This window comes from Cibotium barometz, chromosome 12 (assembly GCF_041138505.1).
Source record: "Cibotium barometz isolate CiBa-2024 chromosome 12, ASM4113850v1, whole genome shotgun sequence".
NCBI classification, from domain to species: domain Eukaryota; kingdom Viridiplantae; phylum Streptophyta; class Polypodiopsida; order Cyatheales; family Cibotiaceae; genus Cibotium; species Cibotium barometz.
In genome coordinates, this window is record NC_141057.1 from 55,806,368 (window position 1) to 55,831,313 (window position 24,946).

The following is a 24,946-nucleotide window of genomic DNA, read 5'->3' on the forward strand; positions in this document are numbered from 1 at the left end:
GTACCAACTGTACAAACAGTACCTGTTGTACTTGCACACATGTGAAGTTCTTGATGTGCTGGATTGTACCTGCTACAAATTGTACCGGTTGTATCTGGATTGTACTCACCGTACCAGGTGCTCTCATACTTTTCTCATTTGAATAAATCTGAAATTTACAAATTTAAATTCAGAGAATGCTTTAAGTTTTGTAGTGCAGGAGAAAAGCATGTATATGTTGACCATGCTCAGGAATGTTTTTCCTGGTGTGGTCAGTATATTTCCCTGTGTGGTGTTGTTAACCGCGCTCTCAGAGCTTCTGAGAGCCAGTGAAGGTTAGACTCACCAGGGAATTTGGGAGTAAAGCACATTGGGGAGAACCAGGCCACGTTTCCTTTGCGGTGTTCTCCTTGGCCTGCGTTAGTACGAGCGTGCCTGTTGGTGCACGATCTTGGAAGATCAGTGAAAGGCAGTTGTCCACCTAGTGAAGGTGGGAATGAGCCTGTGATTTGGGGCTACTCCGACCAACACCTCTTTATCGACTTGAACCAGTTTTATTTGGTTGTTTTCACTCCCTTGTGGAGAAATCTGGCCAGTCAGGCTCGTGACACTTCTACAAATATAAATACTCCAAGAAATACAAAAAGTATTGAGGGGGAGGCTGGCCCTTTTCGGCCCTAGTGCTGGTGTCATTTGTATTTTCAGTATTTCCAGTATTTGTGTTGTTGATGTTGTTTCCATTGTTTAATAATAGTTAAATTAAGTGTTCTAAATATGTGTATATTGTCTTCCGATCTTGTAGGGAGCGGTCACAAGCTCTCTCTACTCTCTCGTCTTGTTTATGCTTCGGCCTGTGCATTCTCAATCAAAAGATTGTTCAAGCTCCAAATTGAGGCTCAAGAAGAAGACCTTACCTCTCATGCAAAGCAAGATACAAAGAAAGATTCCTAGAGCACCTTAGGAGGCAAGAAAGATGGGGAATACAAGCCTAAGAAGACACCTGAGGAAAAGGCCAAGGAGGGTATTGCTGGTGGATATCTCCAACCATACGAGCAAACGCAGGCGTAGAACCGATGTTTCTTCTGCCACATTGTGGGACATGGTAAGAAAGATTGTAACAAGTGGCTTGTGCACCAAGACATCTGCCTCCAGAGTAGCCACCGCTATAGCTTCATCCACACCTCCACCATCGGCTGTGTTGTACAGCTCTTACTCGCTTTAAACTCAGTGCTAACTATAGTATTTGACAATAAACGGGAGGGTGAGGTTGAGAGGCAAAAGAAAGCCCTTATTCGTGCTTATGGCACAGCGAAGGGACAACAATTTATTGCCCTTATTCGTGCTTATGGCACATCGAAGGGACAACAATTTATTGTCGTCTTTGATATAGGCAGCTCTGAGGATGCCATTACTCCTCAGCTCGCTAACAAGATGAGTTGTACACTTGTATCCCATCATTTTGATGTAGACGGGTTCACACTCGACCTTCGCTCTCTACGTTTCATAAGGCTCAGCAGTTTGAATTCAAGGTTCAAAAGGCCACATTCCAATGGGACTTCATTGTCTCACCCCTTTTGGGGGGTGATACGATTCTTAGCATTCAGTGGTTTAGGGAGTATGCACCCATTCTTGATTGGAGGCATGACACTTTCACGATTGTAGATGGTGTTTTTGAGCCTGCCATGATTCGTGGGGGTAGGAGTATTCCCGTCATTCCACTCATCTCCCATATCTCGGCCCAACGAGCCATCAAAAAAGGAGCTGAATGTGCTTTGATATATGTCTGTAGCCAGTAGTCTGCTGTTCAACCAGCAATGCCTTTGAAGCAGCAAAGGATGGACGGTCTCCTTGCATAGTATCAGGGTATTATATTGAAGGATGATCTCCCGCTCGAGCTCTCACCTAGTTGTCCTGAGGATCATCACATTGAGTTGGTCCTCAGGAGAGAACCGACAAGTAGTTCTCTCAAGGCATTGGAGGGCGAACTAGAGCAGCAGCTTTCCCACTTTTTTTTTTTTTCGAGAAAAGATCCTTTCATTAGTTATATAAAAACGCCCGTAGGGCTACAAAAGATCCTCTCCTGCTCATAAGAAAACAGAGCAGAGATCCAAGCAAGGCAGCTAGGGAGACTCTCCCTAGGTGCAGAAAAGCACAAATATCAGTACAAAGAACTGAGGGGCTATATCATACAATAGGAGGGGGGAAAAGCCAAACAGGTGGCTTGTAGTGCCAGCGGGGGGAGCCCGCGTGTAGGGTATAGAAGGGGCCGCTGCGCCAAGTGGTGTGAAAGGCCTGGCGCCGCAAGATTGCCTCATCCGAGTCGCCCCGGATGCGGTCATACTGTCCTCGCAAGGTGTGGATCAACTCTTGCCAAATCCCCCGAACAGTCTCTGTTGGTGGCTCCAGTCTCCCCTCAAAGGCCCTGAAACACCGGGCTCTCTATGTGAACTAGATGGTGAGGCTGCTGAGGAGCTTCCATCGTAGATCCCTCTGCTGTGTCCAGCCGGCGGAAGGAACCAGGCGAGGCTGGCCCCTAATGAATCTGATGGCCTGACTGTCCTGCTCCGTCTCATAGCCCATAGCAGGCCTTGATGAAGTCAACCAAGCAGCGGCACCCCACGTATACATACCCTCTGGAGAGAGGGGGGCCAGAATGCGCAGCATCCACAGCCAAATCTGCTGCGCCTGAGGACAGTCCCATAGGCAATCTGTGTCTCCATAGGGTGGCCGCATCGGACGCAGGTCGTCGGAAGACCGCTGTAGACAAGCTAGGTGCCAATTGCAAAGCCCCTGTGGGCGACCAGCCATTGGAAAGTTGAGATCCTGCGTGCCTGTCGACTAGCCCAGAGCCTGGTCTAAAAATCCTCCAGGAACTCCTGTGAGAGTCCCCGTAGCCGCCAATGCTCCGATGCAGCTAGAGAGACCATCCTCCTCGCCGTCAAAATATGTCGCCCCAACCGAACACTATACTGGAAATAGGTGATCTCTGTGGCCTCGGGGGATGCATAAGGATCATGCCACTCGTACTCGCCAGGGTCTCACTGGAGCCGGGCCAAGGGGCGTGCTGCATATGCCCATATGCTCCAATCAGAGTCCACATCTGTAGGGTCTGGGTCAACATGCCACTTCCGAGAAGCGGCGGCCACTACCCGTATCCTCTGAAAAATGCACTCTGCAACCAAAGGCGACTCCACCTCCACTCTCTAAAGTCTGCCCTCATCTTGGATCTCATAGTAGAGGCATCTACCATCCTCAGTGCAAGCTCTGACAGCAATCAGGATCTCCAACTGCGTAAAGGCTCCCATCCACCGTGGGGCCACTGGCTCGAGAGGCGTGAACCACTCCTTTGTGAGTGCCTCCTGAATGTCATCCCTCATAATCAGCCCCCCTCTGAAGTGACTCAGCCTCTCCACCTCGATCTCCAAAACTACGTGCTGGGCCTGCCAGTCAATGGTCCCCAGGCTAGACGAAGGCCTGCCAGTCTCCAAAACTACGTGCTGGGCCTGCCGCCAATGGTCCCCAGGCTAGACGAGGCCGAGAACCCAGCATATGACCCTGCTCTGTGTGAACCGCTGGGCTCCAGATGAGCGGCTGTCTGGCCCGCTCCTCATCACAAGGAGGAGGTCTCTGAGAGAGTCCCGGTCTCAGCAACTCCCAAGCTCGCAGGATGCTCAAGGCAAATCTGTCCTCCCATCCTCTATTGAGGCCTGTCCTCCTCATCTCTATGAAGATCCATCGTATCTCTGGTGCCCAAGTGTCCCCTGCTGGGGGAGCCCGAGCCTGCAGCCGCTGCAAAAGAAGCTCTTTCCAAGGCTCAGCGCCTGGAAGCAGCCCCCGAACAATAAGCTTCCCCAATAAGGCTCTACTCTGATCAACTGGATCTATAATGCCCAAGCCCCCCTGGGCCAGCGGAAGTGTAATAACTGCCCAAGCGACCTTAGCCCGGGCTGCCTGACCATCCCGCCCAGACCAAAGAAAGTTCCTGATCAGCCTCTGTACCTGGGTGATGCAAGAGCTCGAGAAGATCCAGCAAGACGTGATGTACCACATGGTCGCTAAAAGCACATGATTTGCCACCACCACCCTCCCAGCCAAGGATAGCCGAGCTGTACTCCAATACAAAAGCTTCTTCCGAATGCTCAGAAGAAGCGGGGCAATCTGCTGCTCAGGTGACAAATCTAGTCCAATCTGGCATCCCAAATACCGCATTGCTGTGCCAGGAGGAATCCATCTAAAACCCGGGTCTGGGCTCCATGCCGGAGTGGGAGCGCTACTGATCCAAAAGGCCACTGTCTTGCGCCAATTGATCAATGCTCCCGAAGCTGCACTAAAAACCTGAAGTGACTGCTCTGCCCTCTGAAGATTGGCCTCCTGGCCATGCAAAAATAAACCCGTGTCATCAGCAAACTCAGCATCGAGCAGGTCCTCCCCCCGGACTGGGAGCTGGAGTCCTCTCAAACCAACCTCCTCTGTCGTCAGATACATGCTCATAGCCTCAGCAAAGAAGAGAAAAAGAAACGGGGCGAGAGGACACCCCTGACGGACTGATCTGGTCAACTCAAAACTTGGCCCCCGTCCTCCTGCCATCAGCACCTGGCTACGAGCTGTGGAATATAGAGCCGCCACTCCTCGAATCCACACTGGCTCAAAGCCCAGGCAAAGCATAGTGCCCTCTAAGAAACTCCAATCGACTCGATCGTATGCCTTCTCAAAGTCGAGAAGCATCACGACCAGGTCCTCACGGAGAAATATAGCTCGGGCCGTTGCCTCCCAGAAGGTGAAAATGTTGTCAAGGATACTACGCTCCTTGACGAATCCTGTCTGGGTAGCATGAATCAACTCCCCCAGGGAGGGCTGGATCCTCAAACTCAAGGCCTTTGCCAAGACCTTGTAGACAGTATTGAGGATCGTAATAGGTCTCCAATGCCGAATATCATCTGATACTCCCTCGCCCTTGGGAATAAGAAAGATCAAGCCCTCTGAAAAGCTCTGTGGCATCGCCCCAATGTCCAAAACATACTGAAAGCCTCTGCGGAGGCCTGGCCCCAAAAGGTCCCAATAACGCATAAAAAAGGCACGCGTCAATTGTGTGGGAGAAACAGGAATTAGGGTTAGGTTAATTCATGTGTGGGAGACATACACAGAGAAGAACAAAGGGAGAGAGAGAGAGAGTTGTGGGGATAAGTCAACTCATGAGGCATGAGTGTGTGACTCCCCTATCACACATGTATATTGCACTAGTACACATAGTGCACTTAGTACATTAAAAGTACTAAGTGTACTATGTACTATAACTTATGGGCTTGTACACACTATAAGAGTGGGCATAACGCCTTTACCCCAACAACCTCCCACTTAAAGGCAAAGTGCCCTTAAATGAAGGAAAAGAAAAAATCAGCATGTACATGATAATATACAAGGCCATATCAAGGCTGAAACTGGCCTCATCCAATGCCCATCAAGTGTCTGCAATGAGCAAACCGCTCCGGAGGCAAACTCTTTGTCAACAGATCAGCCGGGTTGTCATCCGTATGAATCTTAACAAGCTGAATTTGCTTGTTCTCTATCACCTCTCTGATGAAGTGATACTTCACATCCACATGCTTCGTCTTTGCATGAAAGACAGGGTTCTTTGCCAACTGGATGGCACTCTGACTGTCACAATGCAACAATGGAATATCCCCTGTATAACCCAAATCAACCACTAACCGAGATAGCCATAATGCCTCCTTGCAAGCCTCTGTGGCTGCAATATACTCGGCCTCTGTAGTAGATAAGGCTGTGCACTTCTGCATCCTGGATATCCATGACACAGCACCTCCTGTGAATGTAAACACATAACCGGTAGTAGACTTCCGGTTATCTGGATGACCGGCATCATCCGAATCCGTGTAACCATGCACTAATGCATCTTGTTTGCCAAAACAAATGCACATATCCTGTGTGCCCTTCAGGTATCTCATGACACCTTTCACTGCTTCCCAATGCTTCTTGCCAGGGTTGGCCATGTATCTAGAAACCACTCCCACTGCAAATGCAATGTCCGGCCTCGTAGCAACCATGGCATACATGAGACTGCCACAAGCTGAAGCATACGGAATCTTGGCCATATCAGCCCTGTCTCTATCCGACTGTGGGCTGTCCATAGCATTGAGTTTCACATATGGAGGCAAAGGAGTACTAGTCTTCTTCCCCCCGTCCATATTGAACCTCTGCAAAACTTTGCCAATGTATTCCTTCTGAGACAAATACAGCACATGCTGATTTCTGTCGCGAAGTATCCGCATACCCAAAATGTGATTTGCATCACCCAAATCCTTCATATCAAACGTTTCATGCAGCCTCTTTTTCAAGGCATCCATCTCTTTACGAGATTTCCCGGCAATCAACATATCATCAACATACAAGATGAGAATCAATAGACTGCCATCCAAAGCTTTCTTGGTGTACAAGCAGTGATCTATGTCACTTCTCCTGAATTTCTGAGATTTCATGGATGTATCAAATTTATGATACCATTCTCTTGGTGCCTGTTTGAGCTCATAAAGACTCTTTCTCAGCTTGCATACAAGCTTCTCCTTTCCACTCACTGCATAACCCTCTGGCTGCTGCATATATATCTCCTCATGGAGATCACCGTGAAGAAAAGCAGTCTTCACATCCATCTGAATCAAGTCCAGATCATCATGTGCAACCAAAGCTAACACAGCTCTAAGTGTGGTCATTTTGACCACTGGAGAGAAGATCTCATCAACGTCCACACCATATTCCTGCTTGAAGCCCTTAGCCACTAACCTGGCTTTGTATCTTGGCTTTGCATCTGGTGCAACTTTGAGCCTGTAAACCCACTTGCATGGCAAAACCTTCTTGCCTGCAGGCAAATGCACCAACTTCCATGTTCCATTTTTGTGCAGAGAATCCATCTCTGACTTCATGGCACGCTCCCAAAGAGCCTTGTCTGCCCTCTGTAAAGCCCCCTTTTAACATGAGGGCTCCCCACAGTCAGTAAGCATCAAGTAGTCAACCCCTGGAACAAACCTGTCAGGGGCTCTGGAGGGTCTTGTGGACCTCCGTACCCAATGACCATCATTTGCAGGTTGCTGTCCAGCCTGCATATCACCCATTGGTGGCTCCTGTTCCATGCCATAAGGCTGAAAAATCATGCCCGGTATCTCCTGTAACTGTGGTATATCCATAGGGATATCTTCTGCCATCTCTGGCTGTCCATTTGGACCATTTTCAGCACCATTTAAGGGCTGGTTTTCCTGCTGTAATGGCTGATTTACAGCCCTTTGTTGTTGTCCATGATGTCCATCATCATCAAAGATGACTCTGCCAGGCTCCTGTTGCCTTGCAGGCTCCTTATACATGCATGTTTCATCAAAAATGACATCATTGCTGCGTATAATCTTTCTATTCACGGGATCCCAAAGTCTATACCCCATTTCACCTCTGTCACCATATCCTAGGAATATGCATTTGTGAGACTTAGGATCAAGTTTGGTGCGCATTTCCCTGCGTATGTGCACGTACACAACGCAACCAAACACTCTCAAGTGCTTGTATGACGGAGGCTTCCCTGTCCATACTTCTTCTGGCACTTTCCCACCAAGCCTCGTGTTAGGTGACCTGTTTATAAGGTGAACGGCTGTCATAACAGCTTCAGCCCAAAAACCATGAGGTAATGCAGCATGTGACAACATAGAACGGACCTTCTCCTGTATGGTCCTGTTCATCCTCTCTCCTATCCCGTTTTGTGGAGGATCATAAGGAGTAGAGAGCTCCCTCTTGATGCCTTTAGCATCACAAAAGTCCTGAAACTGTTTGGACATATACTCTCCCCCATTGTCGGAACGCAAAGCCTTCAGTGTTTTGCCAGTTTGATTCTCAACAAGAGCAACAAACTTCTGAAACACTGAGAATGTATCACTCTTCAAACGAAGAGGATAAACCCACACCTTGCGTGTGGCATCATCAATAAAAGACACAAAGTATTTTGCCCCTCCCAAAGAAAGCTGAGGCATCTCACATACATCTGTATGCACAAGCTCTAACTGAGCATCTTTCTGTCCAAGAGCTTTCTTGTGGGGGCACTGTAGTTGCCTACCATATATACAATGCTCACAAAACTGAAAACTTGAAAACTTTAGAGAAGGCAAGTAACCCAAACGAGACAATTGCTCCATTCCCTTGACACTCATGTGTCCCAACCGGCTATGCCACATAGAGATTTCCGGCAGCTCGGTTGCATTTACATTAGCATGGTGACAAACACCTGCATGCATGAAATAAAGAGTGTCCACCTTAGAGCCTCTGGCAACAACCAGTGAGCCCTTACTAATTTTCCACTTTCCACGACCAAATGTGGTAACATAATCAGCATCATCAAGCTGTCCAGTAGAAAGCAGATTCTTCTTGATCTCAGGCACATGCCTGACATCATGGAGCATAAGCTGTGAGCCATCTGAAAACACAAGCCTCACATCACCTCTGCCAAGAATCTTGCATGCAGGGTTATCACCCAAATAAACCACTCCTTCATTGCCAGCAGTATACCTGACAAACAAGTCTCTGCAACCTGTGACATGAAAGGAGGCACCTGAATCAATGATCCATGAGTGCATACCATGACCACCTGTAAGAAGTGAATGGGCATCAAGTGAAGACGTAAATAGGACCTCATCCTCACTGCCACCTGCATGTGACACATTGATTTCTTCAATCTTGACTCCACTTTTGCCCTTTGGCTTTACATCTTTGGCTTCATCTTTCTCTTTGTCTTTGCCTTTTTCCTTTTCCTTTTGATCATTTTTCCATTTGTAGCATTGCTTTTTAATGTGTCCCTTCTTGCCACAATAATGGCATTCCAAATCCTTTTTGGAGCGAGACTTGCTCCTTCCCCTTTCTTGGCTTTTACCCCTTTGCTGGGATCTCCCACGTGCATTCATTGCATTGGACTTTCCAACAGAGTTGTTTTTCCTGTTCATCTCTTCTTGAAGAAGAGCACCCTCAACATCTGCATATGACAGCATAGCATGCGAATTGCTAGTGGCTGTCCTAAATGTGTCCCAACTCTCTGGCAAAGTGCATAACAAAAAAGTGGCTTTGAACTCATCGTCCATTGCCAACTTTTGATTAATGACCTGGCTGACAATACCATTAAACTCATTTAGATGGGCTGTCATAGACGCCCCTTCCTTCATCTGAAGACCTACGAGTTTCTTCAACCAATACACTTTGCTTGAGGCACTTTGTTGGGCATACAAGTCCTGCAATCTCTGCCACATTCCCCAAGCTGTCTTCTCTTCACGAATGCTGAAAAGTAATGAGTCTGACACAGACAACATGATAGTAGATCTTGCCAGCTCATCCATATCTTCCCACTCTTCAGCAGTAAGAGAAGCGGGCATTACACCCCTTTCTTTGATAGGCTTGTGCTGCTTTTTCTGGAGCAACACATTGTAGCACTGGGTTTGCCAAATATCATAGTTATGTGAGCCTTCAAGCTTCTTGATGTGAAGCAATGAAGAGCTCTCACCTGTGGTTGCCATAGCAATATGCAACTTGTCAATGCCTGACTCCCTGCAAATGTGCAAACACTGCACCAAAAGCACACAAAGTGCTCACAGTTGTTCTCCCAAGCTTTATCTCCCACTGCGGAAGCAAGAATGCAACTTTTCTCCCACTATATGTGATGAAAACACCAAAATCTGGTTGCTGCAGATTTTGGACAGCACCTTAAATGTGCTCTGTTGCCCTTCCAAAGTACTGTACAGTACTACCAAGTGCTCACCAATGATGTACCAAACCTGTACCGACAAATACAGCAGCTGTAAATGAACCTTTTGCTCACTCAAATCAATGTGCAGCCATGCCAAAACATGCACAAAGCTGTGCCAAATCTGTACCAGCAGGTACAGTAGCAATAAATGCTCTCCTGGCTGTCCAAATGAGTGAAAATCAGACTTTTACAGTCCCGAACACTGCATACAACAGTCCCGAACAGAAATTGGGCAAAAGCCCCTTGACTGCAAGCTGATTTTTTGAGGATTCAAGGCATAAATGTCTTGCCTGCTGCTTTGCCAAGCTCAACAAGCATACGAACTTGAAAAGCCCCTTGATTTAAGATCAATTTTTGATCATACATGGTACATTGACGCACATGAAGGCATCCAGAGTGTTCACGATGCTTCCCTTTGGCCACATATACATCAAATACATGAAAGCCCCTTGATTTACAGGCACATTGAGTGCTTGTAAGGCATCAACACATTATCCACAGCATCAAATGCGATTGCCTGCATGCAAATCAACTTAATCGGCACAAAAGCCCCTTGATTTGCACTGCAATTTGCTGCAATTTTGCCCAAATGTGCGATTTTTCACATCATACAGCATGTATGAGTGCTTAATTGCACAATTACATCAAAAGCCCCAAATTTCGACATCCAATTTCCTGCAAATTGATCCTGATTGTGACCAATTTCCTGCAAATTGATCTTGATTGTGACCAATGTCACCCAATTTTGCCAATTTTGCTCAAAAATTGAGCAATTGGGCACCTGTACCTGCTCAATTGATTATTGTACCTGCTCAATTGCAAGTCCCAAAAAAAAATTGAAGCAAGATACCTTGTAATTTCTGAATTTTGTTGCAGGAAACTGATGCAGAAAGGGGGAGGCAAAACTGATTCTGCTTGTGTTGATGGAGTTGGCTGCGCTGCAGATTTAGATCACCTGCAGGTAATGTACGGACCGGGTTACGTTTTCTCCTCAGCAGGTGACGTGGAGCTGAGCGCCTGTTGAATGCTTGGCGTTTTTCTTCGCTCGCCTGCCTACCAGCTGAATGCACGGCGTTCTTCTATGCTCGCCTGCCTACCAGCTGCCACGCCATCGCTCCGCCTGGTGTGAAGAAGGAGCAGCTCCGTCGGGTGATTAGCCACCCGCAAGCACTCGCCCAGTGCGAGCAGACCCTGACCAGAATAGGACTGGCGAGCAAAGGAAGGCCAGTCGCTTGTTCGCTCCACGCTTTCGCCCAATGCTTCTTCTTCGCTCACTTCAGTGGCTCGCGTTTTTGCACACCTCACCACGTCCAAAATCTGTAGCGCTACTAGGTGTTGTTGACGGGCACCCGCCTGGGTATGCGCCTGAATAGCTGGGCAGCGCTGGTTGCTGCCTGTTGGGCAGCGTAGGCTACCTGCTGCGCTGCCTGCCTAGCTGGTCGCTTCTCCTCTTTACACACAGGCTGCGCCCAACACACGAGCGCTGTAGACTAATGAGGGTGACAGCCAGCTGATAGCAGTCATAGGGTACAACTTGCACAGGGTACGACCAGCAGAATGACCATGGCTCCAATTGAAGGCTCTGATACCAGTTGTGTGGGAGAAACAGGAATTAGGGTTAGGTTAATTCATGTGTGGGAGACATACACAGAGAAGAACAAAGGGAGAGAGAGAGAGAGAGTTGTGGGGATAAGTCAACTCATGAGGCATGAGTGTGTGACTCCCCTATCACACATGTATATTGCACTAGTACACATAGTGCACTTAGTACATTAAAAGTACTAAGTGTACTATGTACTATAACTTATGGGCTTGTACACACTATAAGGGTGGGCATAACGCCTTTACCCCAACATCAATCCGTCCTCCCCAGGGCAACTATGGCGCGGAAGGACCCTCAAGGCCTCAGCAAGCTCAACCTCTGAAAGAGGCTCACCCAGAACTGTACGCATACGATCTGTGACCCTCCTCTGCACATGGGCCCACACAGTCTGTCTGCAAGCATCCCGAGCCTCAGTGGCTGGCTCCGCTGAAAGCAGGTCTATAGAACTCAGTTGCAATGGCTCTGATCTCCCCGGGCCCAGTGGCTACCGATCCGTCCTGCCGCCTGAGCTGGCGGACTCCTGCTCGAGCATGGCGAGGTCCAGTGATCTCAAAAAACTCCCCAGTCACTCTATCACCAAGCTGCGTCCACTGAGAGACCTGGCGACGATAGTAGAACTCATGTCTCTGCTCCTCTGCCTCTCTAACCTCCTGGCGTGCCTGGCTCAGTTGGGACGCCACCAGGGCCTAAATTTGACGGCTGCTATGAAATTTTTTATGACAGGCAATTTTTTTTTTCGCCTTTCGCTTGACAGGTTTCAATAAAAAAGTTCTTGTCAAATGACAGGTAAATTTATATCAACACAGATACCATAAAAAGAAGACACATAAAATAGAGAATAACCTACGGACCGGCTCTCTTTAAAATCACATTCATGCATATCTTGCCAGTGCAAAATCCCTAATCATCAAAAGATATCAAATAAAAAACCACTAGATCACAATAAACCTCGGACAAAAGACTGAAAATGTGAACAATCATCAAAGCTGTGCAATCCAAAAATCACTCTAATGGCATAGCTCTCCTCTTTTTTGCTTTACCCCAAATATCAAACACATCGTCCCAGTCAATCAAAGAACTCCCACGTGCATCAATAGATAGAAACATCAAAGCATCCAAAGTGTCTAGTCGTAAGGCAGATCTTGAGGTACTTTTGATGAAATTTTGGCGAGAAAAACCACGCTCACATGCAGCGGTACTTGCTGGAACAACCAAACTTAATTGCCATAAATGCATCATTCCGGGATATAAATCCCACCAAGTCTTGGTTGCGCTGCATACTTCCCATGCATCATGTATACTCTTATTTTGTGCAACCCTATATAACATGCCAACAAAATCTTCTCTTTCACTCATACATTTTTGTATGTCAATAGTATGACTGTCCACATTAAGCCGATTTATTAATTTTTCCAACCATTCTTGCGTTCTTTTCTCTCGATCAATTGCATCCAATGGATATGATGAGGGACTAAATATTTTGAAAGCATTGTACACTGAGAGATCCTCAAAACGACGAGTAAGTGCATCCAAAATGTTCTGTACATATGCTTGTGCCATATATATGCATTCTTCACGAGATCCGGTCTCTTTTGCACTATCCTCAAGTAAAATGTCTAAGTCCAATTCCTCATCTTCTCCTGCAGACTCACTAATTTCTTTAGCATTTTTCTTCTTTTTGTCATTAGGAATAGGCTTGAATTTCAAAGCATGCGTATAAGTCTTTCCACTTGCATTTGAATACACTAATGTGCCCTCTTTCGCCATCCCCAAGAAAGTAGTCAAATGCTTTGATCCAGTACCAAAATTACGGATATCGCTACTAAGATACCTTCTTGTGAGCTTCTCAAATGTCAAATCAATCATCGCACCAATTGTGGTGACATCCATTTCTTGCCTTTGGAATTCTACATTCAACTTATTCAACTCTATGAGTACATCGGCAGAAAGGTGTATCATAAACTGCACCACATACATAGTGGCATATCCATACCACTTTTTGTCATGGCGTTGCCACTGCTCAAGAACAGCAGGCAGTATGTTAACAAGCCTTTCCATCACTTGCCCTCTTGAAAGCCATCGTACCGAGTGAATTTGTAATGCTTTCATATCCGTCATATCATATTCACTCATGATCTTCCATAATTCTGCATGTCTCTTAGCGGACTTTCCCAACCAGCAGTACACCTTATTGGCAACCTTATCAACAAAGGCATAAACATGTGGATGTGAGACAAAACCATCCTTTGCTGCAAGAGACTGTCTATGGGCAATACAATGTACACCCATGATATGAGGCATAACTTCTTGAAAACGTGCAACTACACCTGTCTTGTGCCCAATCATAACAGATGCTCCATCAGTTGCAATGGCAATGAGCTTTTGAAGTTCTAACCCAGTGTCCTCTATAAATGTACGCATTGCATCATAAATGTCCTTTGCATTTGCATTCTCCACAGGCAACAACTCAACAAAGGAACACTTTGCACGCCCCTTTCCGGAGTTACCAACATACAAGACATAAATGATCAAATGCTTCTCCATAGTGCGGTCTGTACTTTCATCAATAAGCAATGAGTAAAAAGGACTTGCATGCATGTCTGCTAGCATCTGCTTTTTTACATGATCTCTAATGGCTAACAACATCTCTCTTCCAGACATTGGGTTCACATATGAACCATACTCATCAGAAGCAGGAACATTTGGTGTACCAAGCTCACGCAATAGCTTGCATTGGCTAGGATACTTCTCTAAAGGAAGATCTTCACAAGCACAGAAATAAACGACCTTCATACATGTCAAAATTCGAGCTTGTTCCGTGTGGACAATGCTCTCTATGCCATGGTCAAGAGGCCCTTTACCAACATCATTGATGCGTTTTCTTGCATTCAAAATACGCACAGCATCCTTATGAGGAAGTGTCAAAGCATGATCATGCAATGCTGAGATCATTATGCTTGAGGAACCCTCTTGGGATGTATACATATTCACCTTTTTGGTGTCCTGACAATAAGTACATTTTATTCTTTCCTCATTCAACATGGACTTACATAAGTAAGCCCATGGATGGATGAGAGTCCATTGATTACGCCATTTCCTTTTAGTCTTCTTGGAAGCTTCTGGAGCTTGAGCAGACTTGTTAATCTCAATAGCCACATGATCATTTACATCAGCACCACTCCTACTGCCACTCATGATAGTATCATGGCCTTGAGCATTGGCCACATCACTTTGTGCATTAGCCACATTTCTTTGTACATCATTACATGCATTGCTAGGCTGGCCTGCACCGCTTGACTGCTTAGTTAAAAAAGCATCCAGCTTGGGCTGAGACTTTCTCTTCTTCCTTGAAGAAGAGAGTGAACTCGCTACTCTCTTGCCAGGATCCATTGTCAACTAGCAATAGGCAGAACTAACCTAGTCTGCAACACATTGAACCATACCATACATGAGCGAGGTAACCATTAAATATCCCAAAAAACTATACATAAAATGCATTCTACATATGATTATAATAATGAGTGCAGTAATTTTCTTCAACATTTGTTTGCAACAAAAGCATAGAGCTCAAACAAGAAGAATGAATCACAAAAAGATAGCATCACTTACTCTTAAAATTTCCAAATATTCCTTGCGTAGAAAGCTTTAGACTTCAGTCACGAACACGCTTGTTGCTGCCAACTACTGGGCCTATTCAGCAGGAGGATGCAGCGCTCAAGCCTCAGATTCAGCGTGTATCATTGGCCAAAAAAGGAGTGCAAAGCCCTGAGTCAATAGAGCATGTTCTAGTACCATCAATGACTCAATTCATAGTGCTCTCAAATTTTCAAGATTTGGAGAAGCCGCAAAAGAAATCAGGACCCAAATAGGTGATACCTGTCATCTGTTTAGACTTTCATGAGAATGGATCAGTTGGCCAGGTGGGCAGGTCGTCCAGAACACAGCACATCGCCCAGGGAAGAGTTGGTCACAGCCAGCGTCTCCCGAGCATCCTTTATGCCTTCTGTTGCAAACGAAACACGCTCCAGCTTGAAGCTTTGACTGTATAGCATGTCTCTCTGAGCCTCATACCTGTTTGGAAAGCAAAAACATACAGTAAACAGATGACAAGAACCAGCAAACCGATATACTCTGAACAGTTTTCTTGAACCATGTCCGTACATCTTCTTCTGCTTCAGAACCCGCAATGCACGTGCTTTGAGAGCATCCTGCGCCGCTCCCGGCCTCGTCTTCTTGATCTGCTCCTTGAAAATCAGAAGTTCCGCATCCAGCTTCTTGATCTTCTCATCAGCAATGTCTCCTCTCCTGTTTATCTGCACATATTTTTGCACAGAAACAAGGGCAGATTTATGTACCTTTCAGTAAAGAAATACTTCCTTGAAGAAAGAAGCAGTACAGGCTTCATCCGCCATGAATTTACGCAGAGGACATGAAAAAGAGCAGTCTTTTACAAGGAAGCAGGCTTGGAAAATTCATCATCTTCCATTGATTCACACAGAGAACAGGGGGAAAAAGCAGTAGAACAAGCATTCACATACGTTGAGAAACTGAAGATCTAGCGAGAAATAAGGTCATCTTACATTGTAGAATCAACAGAAACTCTGTGTGCGTGTGTGTGTGTGAGAGAGAGAGAGAGAAGAAAAGGGAGGGCAGGGGGAACCTTTTCTGTGGCCTCTTCGACTGTCACAGGAGGCGGCTTCTCTTTCTTCTTCTTGGATCCGAAGATCTTCTTCATAAGCCAATGAAGCCATCCATCGCGATTCGTTGTGTGCTGCCCTCTGGGCCCTGCTGCGCTGCTCGCGAGTCGCCCTCTCCTGCCCGCCACCGCCGAGTCCCGACTCCCAACCTAGAGACAGGGTAAGCTGTAACAACTTACAAGTTACAAGGCGGCGCAGACTGCAGAGCCAGGTCCCAAATTGGAAATTTTTCCAAACCCTTGTGATTCGAATCAGCCAGGTCCCAAATTGGAAATTTTTCCAAACCCTTGTGATTCGTGAATCGTGAACCCTTCAGGCTTCCATACCTTGACCGGCCACCCGTCACCGCCCGCCGCCCAGCGCCCACACATGGCCATTGGCCATTAGAAATGTAGTAATAATTACTAACTTTAATAATAATACTAAGCATGTCAAATTTCAATTGACTGGTAGTATTTGGAACAGCTTGTCGAGGTGACAGGCAAATTTTGTTCTTAGGCTTGTCATTTGACAGGAATTTTTTTCAACTACCTTTTTTGACAGGCAAAATGGCCCTTGACAGGAAAAACAGGCGTCAAATTTAGGCCCTGGACGCCACCCACTCACATGTAGGCTGCTGCTCTTGAAGGCGGTGAAGCGAAGCAAGGCTACATCTCAACCGACGCTCCCGCTCACGTGTCTCTCCCAGCCGTGTCAAGGCTGTAGCATGCAAAAAAGAGCTGAGCTCGATGAGTCCCTAGGCACACTGGCCTGCTGCATCCTGGTCAGAGCTTTGGCTATCATGCCATATCCTCTCAATGTCCTCAGCGAGACTAGGATCTGTAAGTACCCTCTCTGGGATCCTCAACTACAAGCTGGTCTCCCGTGTCCTCTCCTCAAGTGTCAAAATAACTGGCGCATGGTCTGAAAAAGAGGTGCCAGTGAGAATGCCAACGGAGCCCCCTCGCTCCCCTAACATGTTGCCCACATAGAAGCGACCGATTCGTGATAGATTAGTCCCTCCCTGCCGGCGATCCGACCGAGAGAAACTAAGACTGTCCTGAGAGCGGGAGAAAGCCTCATGCTGCCATGCATCAGTGATCCTCAGTGTCATGCAAAATCGCTCCCAAGCTGCAAGCTCCGTGCCGTGCACTGTCACATGACTGCCTCCCACCCTATCGGCCGGGTCCTCAAGCATGATGAAGTCTCCCTCGACACACCAATGTGCGGCCTCTGGCAATGCATCCGTAACCTGGGTCCAGAACTCTGCTCTGGCACTAGCATGGTTGGGCGCATAGACATTGAGCACGCCAAAGAGCTCATCATGCATCCTCAGAATGACATACTGTGCTCTACCAGGCACAATGATCCCGCGATCCACAATGGCCTGCCGCCATACATCCGCAATGACCATACATACTCCTCCCTGCCCACCCAAGGGGCCAAACCGTGCAACCAAAAGGTTTCCCATCTACCAGGCATCACCGAACCGTATCTCCGGATCTTGCTCTCACCCAAATGGTGCTCCTGCATCATCAAAATATCAATACTGCCCCCAACCAGGCATCTCTGAAGCTCCTGCCTCAAGCAACCACGATAACGTATATAGTGTGCGCCGCCAAGGTCCTGTACATTCCATGAGATGATCCTCATGGATGGCCTGCTGAGGTGGAGGCTGTCTCAGCCGTACGACGGGCCTTCGCTAGCGGCTTGGATGGAGAATAGTCCCCATCCGAGCGGCTGCGAATCTGCCCACCTTGTGTGCTGCAAGAATCTCGGATCATGCGCCAGTGTGGCTGTGTCCCATGGCGACTGCCTCCCGCTCAGACAAAGCAACCTCGTGTATGCATACATATCCAGGGTCGTGTGCTAAGTTTGCCACTATGCGAACCACCAAATGGCGAATCCCGAAGGCATCCACACTCCCGGGATCAAAGAAAAAATGAGCCAATTCCCATAGTCGGCCTATCATGTCTGTCACCTCCAGATCGCTCACATGGTGAGAAAACTCAACTGCCCGAGTCTTCAAAGTGCTAAGAGCGAGATCCATAGTCCACTCCCGGTCGCTAGGGCCACAGAGAGGGAATGAGAAGGCCACCGCTGAATCAAGTGCCTCCTCCCCTCGGGCCGGAGGTATCACTACATGAACTTTGATGGGTGGTGGCTCATGGGGGCCCTCCGCTCCAAAAAGCCATGTGAAGGAATAATCAAAAGCCTCCGAGCGCTGTCTAGTGTCGAGACGACTCAGCCGACTGCGGATAGAGGATATCCGTGAAGCCCGAATCGGCATGGTAAGTCTCCTCTGCGGTGCTCGAGCAAGGTCGGTGCTCAGTGTCTGCCGGACTGCAGGTGAGCGCCAGGGAACTGCCAGGGCCTCTCGGGGAGCTGAGGCGAGCGCGGGGGGGGGGGGGGGGGGGAGAAGGGGCTGGAGAAGGAGCCGCTGCCAGAACCGGAGCGGGGACGAGAGGAGGCGAAGGTGGAAGCGAGGCGGGAGGGGTGGGGGCGAAGGAGGGGGTGCTGGCATCTCTTGGTCCTCAGTCGGCGCTGGGGTCTCCTCCTGTAGGGGAGCAAAGCTGTTCCTCACGGGAACCCAGTGATGCTAAGATTGTGGCTGCTGCTGCATCGGTCTCTGGGCGTGCTGCTGGGGCTGTCTCCCTCGACGGCGCCCGTGTCCAGGCTGCCACTCCGAGGTCTCTGTGGGTTGAGCAGGTGTCCCGGAGGCTGCCTGCCGAGCCGCATCTGTGGGTGGGCCATCGGGGGCCTTCTGCTGCGGTGAAGGTTGGGGTCTCCTGCGAGGGCAAGCCTTGGCTAGGTGGCCGACCTGCCTGCAGATAAAGCACTAGTTCGGGAGCCCCGAAAACTCCACTCTCTGATCAATCCATCCCCCCCCTATCCTAGGTAGCTGAATGACCTTCGGAAGGGAGGAGATGTCCGGAACTAAAACTCTGACCGAAGGTAGCCCAGCTGCTCTGGCCACCACTGAAGTTGCTGTGGGGCCAGTCTCAAGCATCGAACCTACCAATGCTCCTAGCCTAGAAAGGAACGGAAGGTACTCACGGCGGAGTCCAGGGAAGCAAACTGTAACATGGAAAAGGCGCTCTCCCTGCTCGGCCGCTGCTGGGTCAAAGCCATGCTGCCAAGGTCTGAAGAATGCCCGAGCGCCCCTGATGTCAAGGGGACTCATGGCTAGGACCTTGGTCACGCTTTGGGCTGTCTCGAACTCGATCTGGTAGTGTCCACGGCCCAGTAGCTGAACGTCCAAGATCTTGCCCACATCTGCAAGAAGGCGGGCTTGGAGAAGATCCCGGATCTCCCCTCTGCTGGGGCGAGTGCCGACTATACGGCAGATGGTGGAATGTGCCTGGAGGCGTTCCACCTCTGCGGCGAGGCTCGCTTCCTCTTCTGGCGAAAGAGAAAGCCTGATGGGGGTATCCTCAGGGGCGGGCGAGGGGGCTGTGGGAGAGTCCCTCTGAGGTGGGGCGGGAGGAGCCTCCATCAGAGTCTGAAGCTATGTCGAAGGCGGAGCGAATGCGGAGAGTCCTGCAAGAACCGAGCTGCACACAAAGGGCAGAGGGGGACGGCGGAAGGCAAGAAAAAAAACCAGGGGACGGAAAAAACAGAAAGAGGGGGGGGGGGGGGGGGGGGGAGGCGGCGAAGACAAAAAAAGACCCCCGGGGGGGGGGGGGGGGGGGGGGGGGTCTCCATTGCCATCATCTGCGTTTCTTTGATCCCCTCCTTCCTCCTGTGTTTTGGTGCTGCTGTTGCATTTGCGTTTTCTTCAGAAGGAGCTGCTGCGTTTTTTCTGTGCCTATTCACATCAGCATTTTCTCCTGTGGTGCTTTTGCCTCGCAAGGCGACAAGGTGCAAGTCCAAGGTGGCTATGTTTTGCTTTTCTAAGCATTTTTTGTAGTGGCTGGTTGTAGTGGCTGTTTTTTACAATTAGGACAGCTCTTGGAGGTGGTCTATTCGTGTGTGGTGCAGCTCGACAAGCGGCCTTGACAGCCTTGCTTCTTGCCCTTTCGGTTGGGTCTTTCCGGTGTGTTTTGGTAGACTGTTTTGCTGCTGTCCAGCCCCTTTCTCTCTCAGATTTGAGAGGGGGTTGATTGGTCCTTGTGCTTCGCTTCGTTGGAAAGTGCTCAAGAGAAGTCTTGGAGTGCTGAGATTTGTGTTTTCATGGCGTTCGTTGTTGCTACATATATGGCTCCTCCCTGTATGAACAAGGACAAGTTGGATGGAACCAACTATGCTCATTGGAAGCTGAATCTACGAGTCTGGTTGGTTTAGAAGGGTTTGTGGGAGATTGTTCAAAGTGAGAAGAAGCCCGAGCGTCCTCAAAACTCAAGGCATTCGACCCAGGTTAAGAGGATGAATTCCTTGCAGAATTACAAGACTGGGATCGTGATTTGAAGGCACACTCAGGGCTTGTGCGGACCATTACGAAGGAGGTCTCACCGGCGTGCAAACTCTTGGTAGTGTACATCAAGCTTGGTCCAAGTTGGAGGATCTTTATGCTCGAGATTTCTCGATGAGGGCAGTGACTCTGCAGGGGCAACTATATAGTCTAGAATTTTCTATTGGTAGTTCGGTGCAGTCTTTTTTAATGAATGCCAATGTTATCCATGATCAATTATTGGTAATGGATGCTGCCTTGTCCTACACTTATCGTCACACAAAGCTTCCTCTAGAGTATGATGTGGTATCTCGGGCTTTGTTGTGCCAGGTCATAGAAAGCAAGTTGGATTTTGATGACCTCAGCTCCCTTCTCTTGGAAGAAGAGTCCGTTCTCGTTTCACGAGGTAAGGTCAAGCTGTCTCTTAATGGTCAAGATCAAGCACTTGCTTCAGTACAGAAGAAAGGTTGAAGCCAGTGTTACAAAGGACATTTGTCTAAAGACTGCTTGACGAAGAAGAAGGACAAGGGCAAGGGCAAGTCTTCATCCTAGAAGAAGGGCAAAGACAAGACACAGGACAATGATTCAGATACTTCTAGTGACTCATCTACGGCTCCTAGGACGCTTCCGGCTCGGGAGGACGAGGATGGTGTTATTCTCTAGGTATATAAATAGTTTCCTCCATGTGCTTCCAGCCAGAGGAGGCTTGTAGGTGGGAGAGGGGGTTGTTATTAGCAGCTCCATTTTTTGGTACCTGCTTTCTACTGGACAGCTTGATGATGCTGATTATGTTACCACATTTGGTCGTGGAAAGTGGAAGATTAGTAAGGGCTCACTGGTTGTTGCCAGAGACTCTAAGGTGGACACTCTTTACTTCATGCATGTTGGTGTTTGTCACCATGCTAATGTAAATGCAACCGAGCTGTCGGAAATCTCTATGTGGCATAGCCGGTTGGGACACATGAGTGTCAAAGGAATGGAGCAATTATCTCGTTTTGGTTACTTGCCTTCTCTAAAGTTTTCAAGTTTTTAGTTTTGTGAGCATTGTATATATGGTAGGCAACTCCAGTGTCCCCACAAGAAAGCTGTTGGACAGAAAGATGCTCAGTTAGAGCTTGTGCATACAGATGTATGTGAGATGCCTCAGCTTTCTTTGGGAGGGGCAAAATATTTTGTGTCCTTTATTGATGATGCCGCACGCAAGGTGTGGGTTTATCCTCTTCGTTTGAAGAGTGATACATTCTCAGTGTTTGAGAAGTTTGTTGCTCTTGTTGAGAATCAAACTGGCAAGACACTGAAGGCTTTGCGTTCCGACAATGGTGGAGAGTATATGTCCAAACAGTTTCAGGACTTTTGTGATGCTAAAGGCATCAAGAGGGAGCTTTCTACTCCTTATGATCCTCCACAAAACGGGACAGCAGAGAGGATGAACAGGACCATTCAGGAGAAGGTCCGTTCTATGTTGTCACATGCTGCATTACCTCATGGTTTTTGGGCTGAGGCTGTTATGACAGCCGTTCATCTTATAAACAGGTCACCTAACACGAGGCTTGGTGGGAAAGTGCCAGAGGAAGTATGGACAGGGAAGCCTCCGTCATACAAGCACCTGAAAGTGTTTGGTTGCGTTGCGTACGCGCACATACGCAGGGAAATGCGCACCAAACTTGATCCTAAGTCTCACAAATGCATATTCCTAGGATATGGTGACAGAGGTGAAATGGGGTATAGACTTTGGGATCCCGTGAATAGAAAGATTATACGCAGCAATGATGTCATTTTTTGATGAAACATGCATGTATAAGGAGCCAGCAAGGCAACAGGAGCCTGGCAGAGTCATCTTTGATGATGATGGACATCATGGACAACAACCAAGGGCTGTAAATCAGCCATTACAGCAGCAAAACCAGTCCTTAAATGGTGCTGAAAATGGTCCAAATGGACAGCCAGAGATGGCAGAAGATATCCCTATGGATATCCCACAGTTAGAGGAGATACCGGGCATGATTTTTCAGCCTTATGGCATGGAACAAGAGCCACCAATAGGTGATATGCAGGCTGGACAGCAACCTGCAAATGATGGTCATTGGGTACGGAGGTCCACAAGACCCTCCAGAGCCCCTGACAGGTTTGTTGTTCCAGGGGTTGACTACTTGATGCTCACTGACTGTGGGGAGCCCTCATGTTATAAGGAGGCTTTACAGAGGGCAGACAGGGCTCTTTGGGAGCGTGCCATGAAGTCAGAGATGGATTCTCTGCACAAAAATGGAACATGGAAGTTGGTGCATTTGCCTACAAGCAAGAAGGTTTTGCCATGCAAGTGGGTTTACAGGCTCAAAGTTGCACCTGATGCAAAGCCAAGATACAAAGCCAGGTTAGTGGCTAAGGGCTTCAAGCAGGAATATGGTGTGGACTTTGATGAGATCTTCTCTCTAGTGGTCAAAATGACCACACTTAGAGCTGTATTAGCTTTGGTTGCTCATGATGATCTCGATTTGATTCAGATGGATGTGAAGACTGCTTTTCTTCACGGTGATCTCCATGAGGAGATATATATGCAACAGCCAGAGGGTTATGCAGTGAATGGAAAGGAGAAGCTTGTATGCAAGCTGAAAAAGAGTCTTTATGGGCTCAAACAGGCACCAAGGGAATGGTATCATAAATTTGATACATTCATGAAATCCCAGGATTTCATGAGAGGTGACATAGATCACTGCTTATACACCAAGAAAGCTTTGGATGGCAGTCTATTGATCCTCATCTTGTATGTTGATGATATGTTGATTGCCGGGAAATCTCGTAAAGAGATGGATGCCTTAAAGAAGAGGCTGCATCAAACCTTTGATATGAAGGATTTGGGTGATGCAAATCACATTTTGGGTATGCGGATACTTCGCGACAGAAATCAGCATGTGTTGTATTTGTCTCAGAAGGAATACATTGGCAAAGTTTTGCGGAGGTTCAATATGGATGGGGGGAAGAAGACTAGTACTCCTTTGCCTCCATATGTGAAACTCAGTGCTAAGGACAGCCCACAGTCGGATAGTGACAGGGCTGATATGGCCAAGATTCCGTATGCTTCAGCTTGTGGCAGTCTCATGTATGCCATGGTTGCTACGAGGCCGGACATTGCATACATGAGACTGCCACAAGCTGAAGCATACGGAATCTTGGCCATATCAGCCCTGTCACTATCCGACTGTGGGCTGTCCTTAGCACGGAGTTTCACATATGGAGGCAAAGGAGTACTAGTCTTCTTCCCCCCTTCCATATTGAACCTCCGCAAAACTTTGCCAATGTATTCCTTCTGAGACAAATACAACACATGCTGATTTCTGTCCTGAAGTATCCGCATACCCAAAATGTGATTTGCATCACCCAAATCCTTCATATCAAAGGTTTGATGCAGCCTCTTCTTTAAGGCATCCATCTCTTTACGAGATTTCCCGGCAATCAACATATCATCAACATACAAGATGACGATCAATAGACTGCCATCCAAAGCTTTCTTGGTGTATAAGTAGTGATCTATGTCACTCCTCCTGAAATCTTGGGATTTCATGAATGTATCAAATTTATGATACCATTCCCTTGGTGCCTGTTTGAGCCCATAAAGACTCTTTTTCAGCTTGCATACAAGCTTCTCCTTTCCATTCACTGCATAACCCCCTGGCTGTTGCATATATATCTCCTCATGGAGATCACCGTGAAGAAAAGCAGTCTTCACATCCATCTGAATCAAATCGAGATCATCATGAGCAACCAAAGCTAATACAGCTCTAAGTGTGGTCATTTTGACCACTGGAGAGAAGATCTCATCAAAGTCCACACCATATTCCTGCTTGAAGCCCTTAGCCACTAACCTGGCTTTGTATCTTGGTGCAACTTTGAGCCTGTAAACCCACTTGCATGGCAAAACCTTCTTGCCTGTAGGCAAATGCACCAACTTCCATGTTCCATTTTTGTGCAGAGAATCCATCTCTGACTTCATAGCACGCTCCCAAAGAGCCTTGTCTGCCCTCTGTAAAGCCTCCTTATAACATGAGGGCTCCCCACAGTCAGTGAGCATCAAGTAGTCAACCCCTGGAACAAACCTGTCAAGGGCTCTGGAGGGTCTTGTGGACCTCCGTACCCAATGACCATCATTTACAGGTTGCTGTCCAGCCTGCATATCACCTATTGGTGGCTCCTGTTCCATGCCATAAGGTTAAAAGATCATGCCCGGTATCTCCTCTAACTGTGGGATATCCATAGGGATATCTTTTGCCATCTCTGGCTGTCCATTTGGACCATTTCCAGCACCATTTAAGGGTTGGTTTTGCTGCTGTAATGGCTGATTTACAGCCCTTGGTTGTTGTCCATGATGTCCATTGTCATCAAAGATGACTCTGCCATGCTCCTGTTGCCTTGCAGGCTCCTTATACATGCATGTTTCATCAAAAATGACATCATTGCTGCGTATAATCTTTCTATTCACTGGATCCCAAAGTCTATACCCCATTTCACCTATGTCACCATAT

At 47.8% G+C, this 24,946-nt stretch overlaps 1 protein-coding gene and 1 pseudogene across 2 annotated transcripts in view; one reads left to right on the top strand and one right to left on the bottom strand.

The window, feature by feature from the left end:
* The window catches only part of LOC147633608 (uncharacterized), a 58,091-nt gene that overhangs the window by 11,329 nt on the left and 21,816 nt on the right, over positions 1-24,946 (top strand). The window lies entirely within an intron of this gene.
* LOC147633610 (vacuolar protein sorting-associated protein 60.1 pseudogene) lies at positions 15,272-16,098 on the bottom strand (annotated as a pseudogene). The gene is made up of 3 exons (XR_015267153.1): positions 16,024-16,098; positions 15,525-15,676; positions 15,272-15,434 (listed from the first exon to the last, which is right to left on the bottom strand). The product of XR_015267153.1 is annotated as a vacuolar protein sorting-associated protein 60.1 pseudogene (transcript).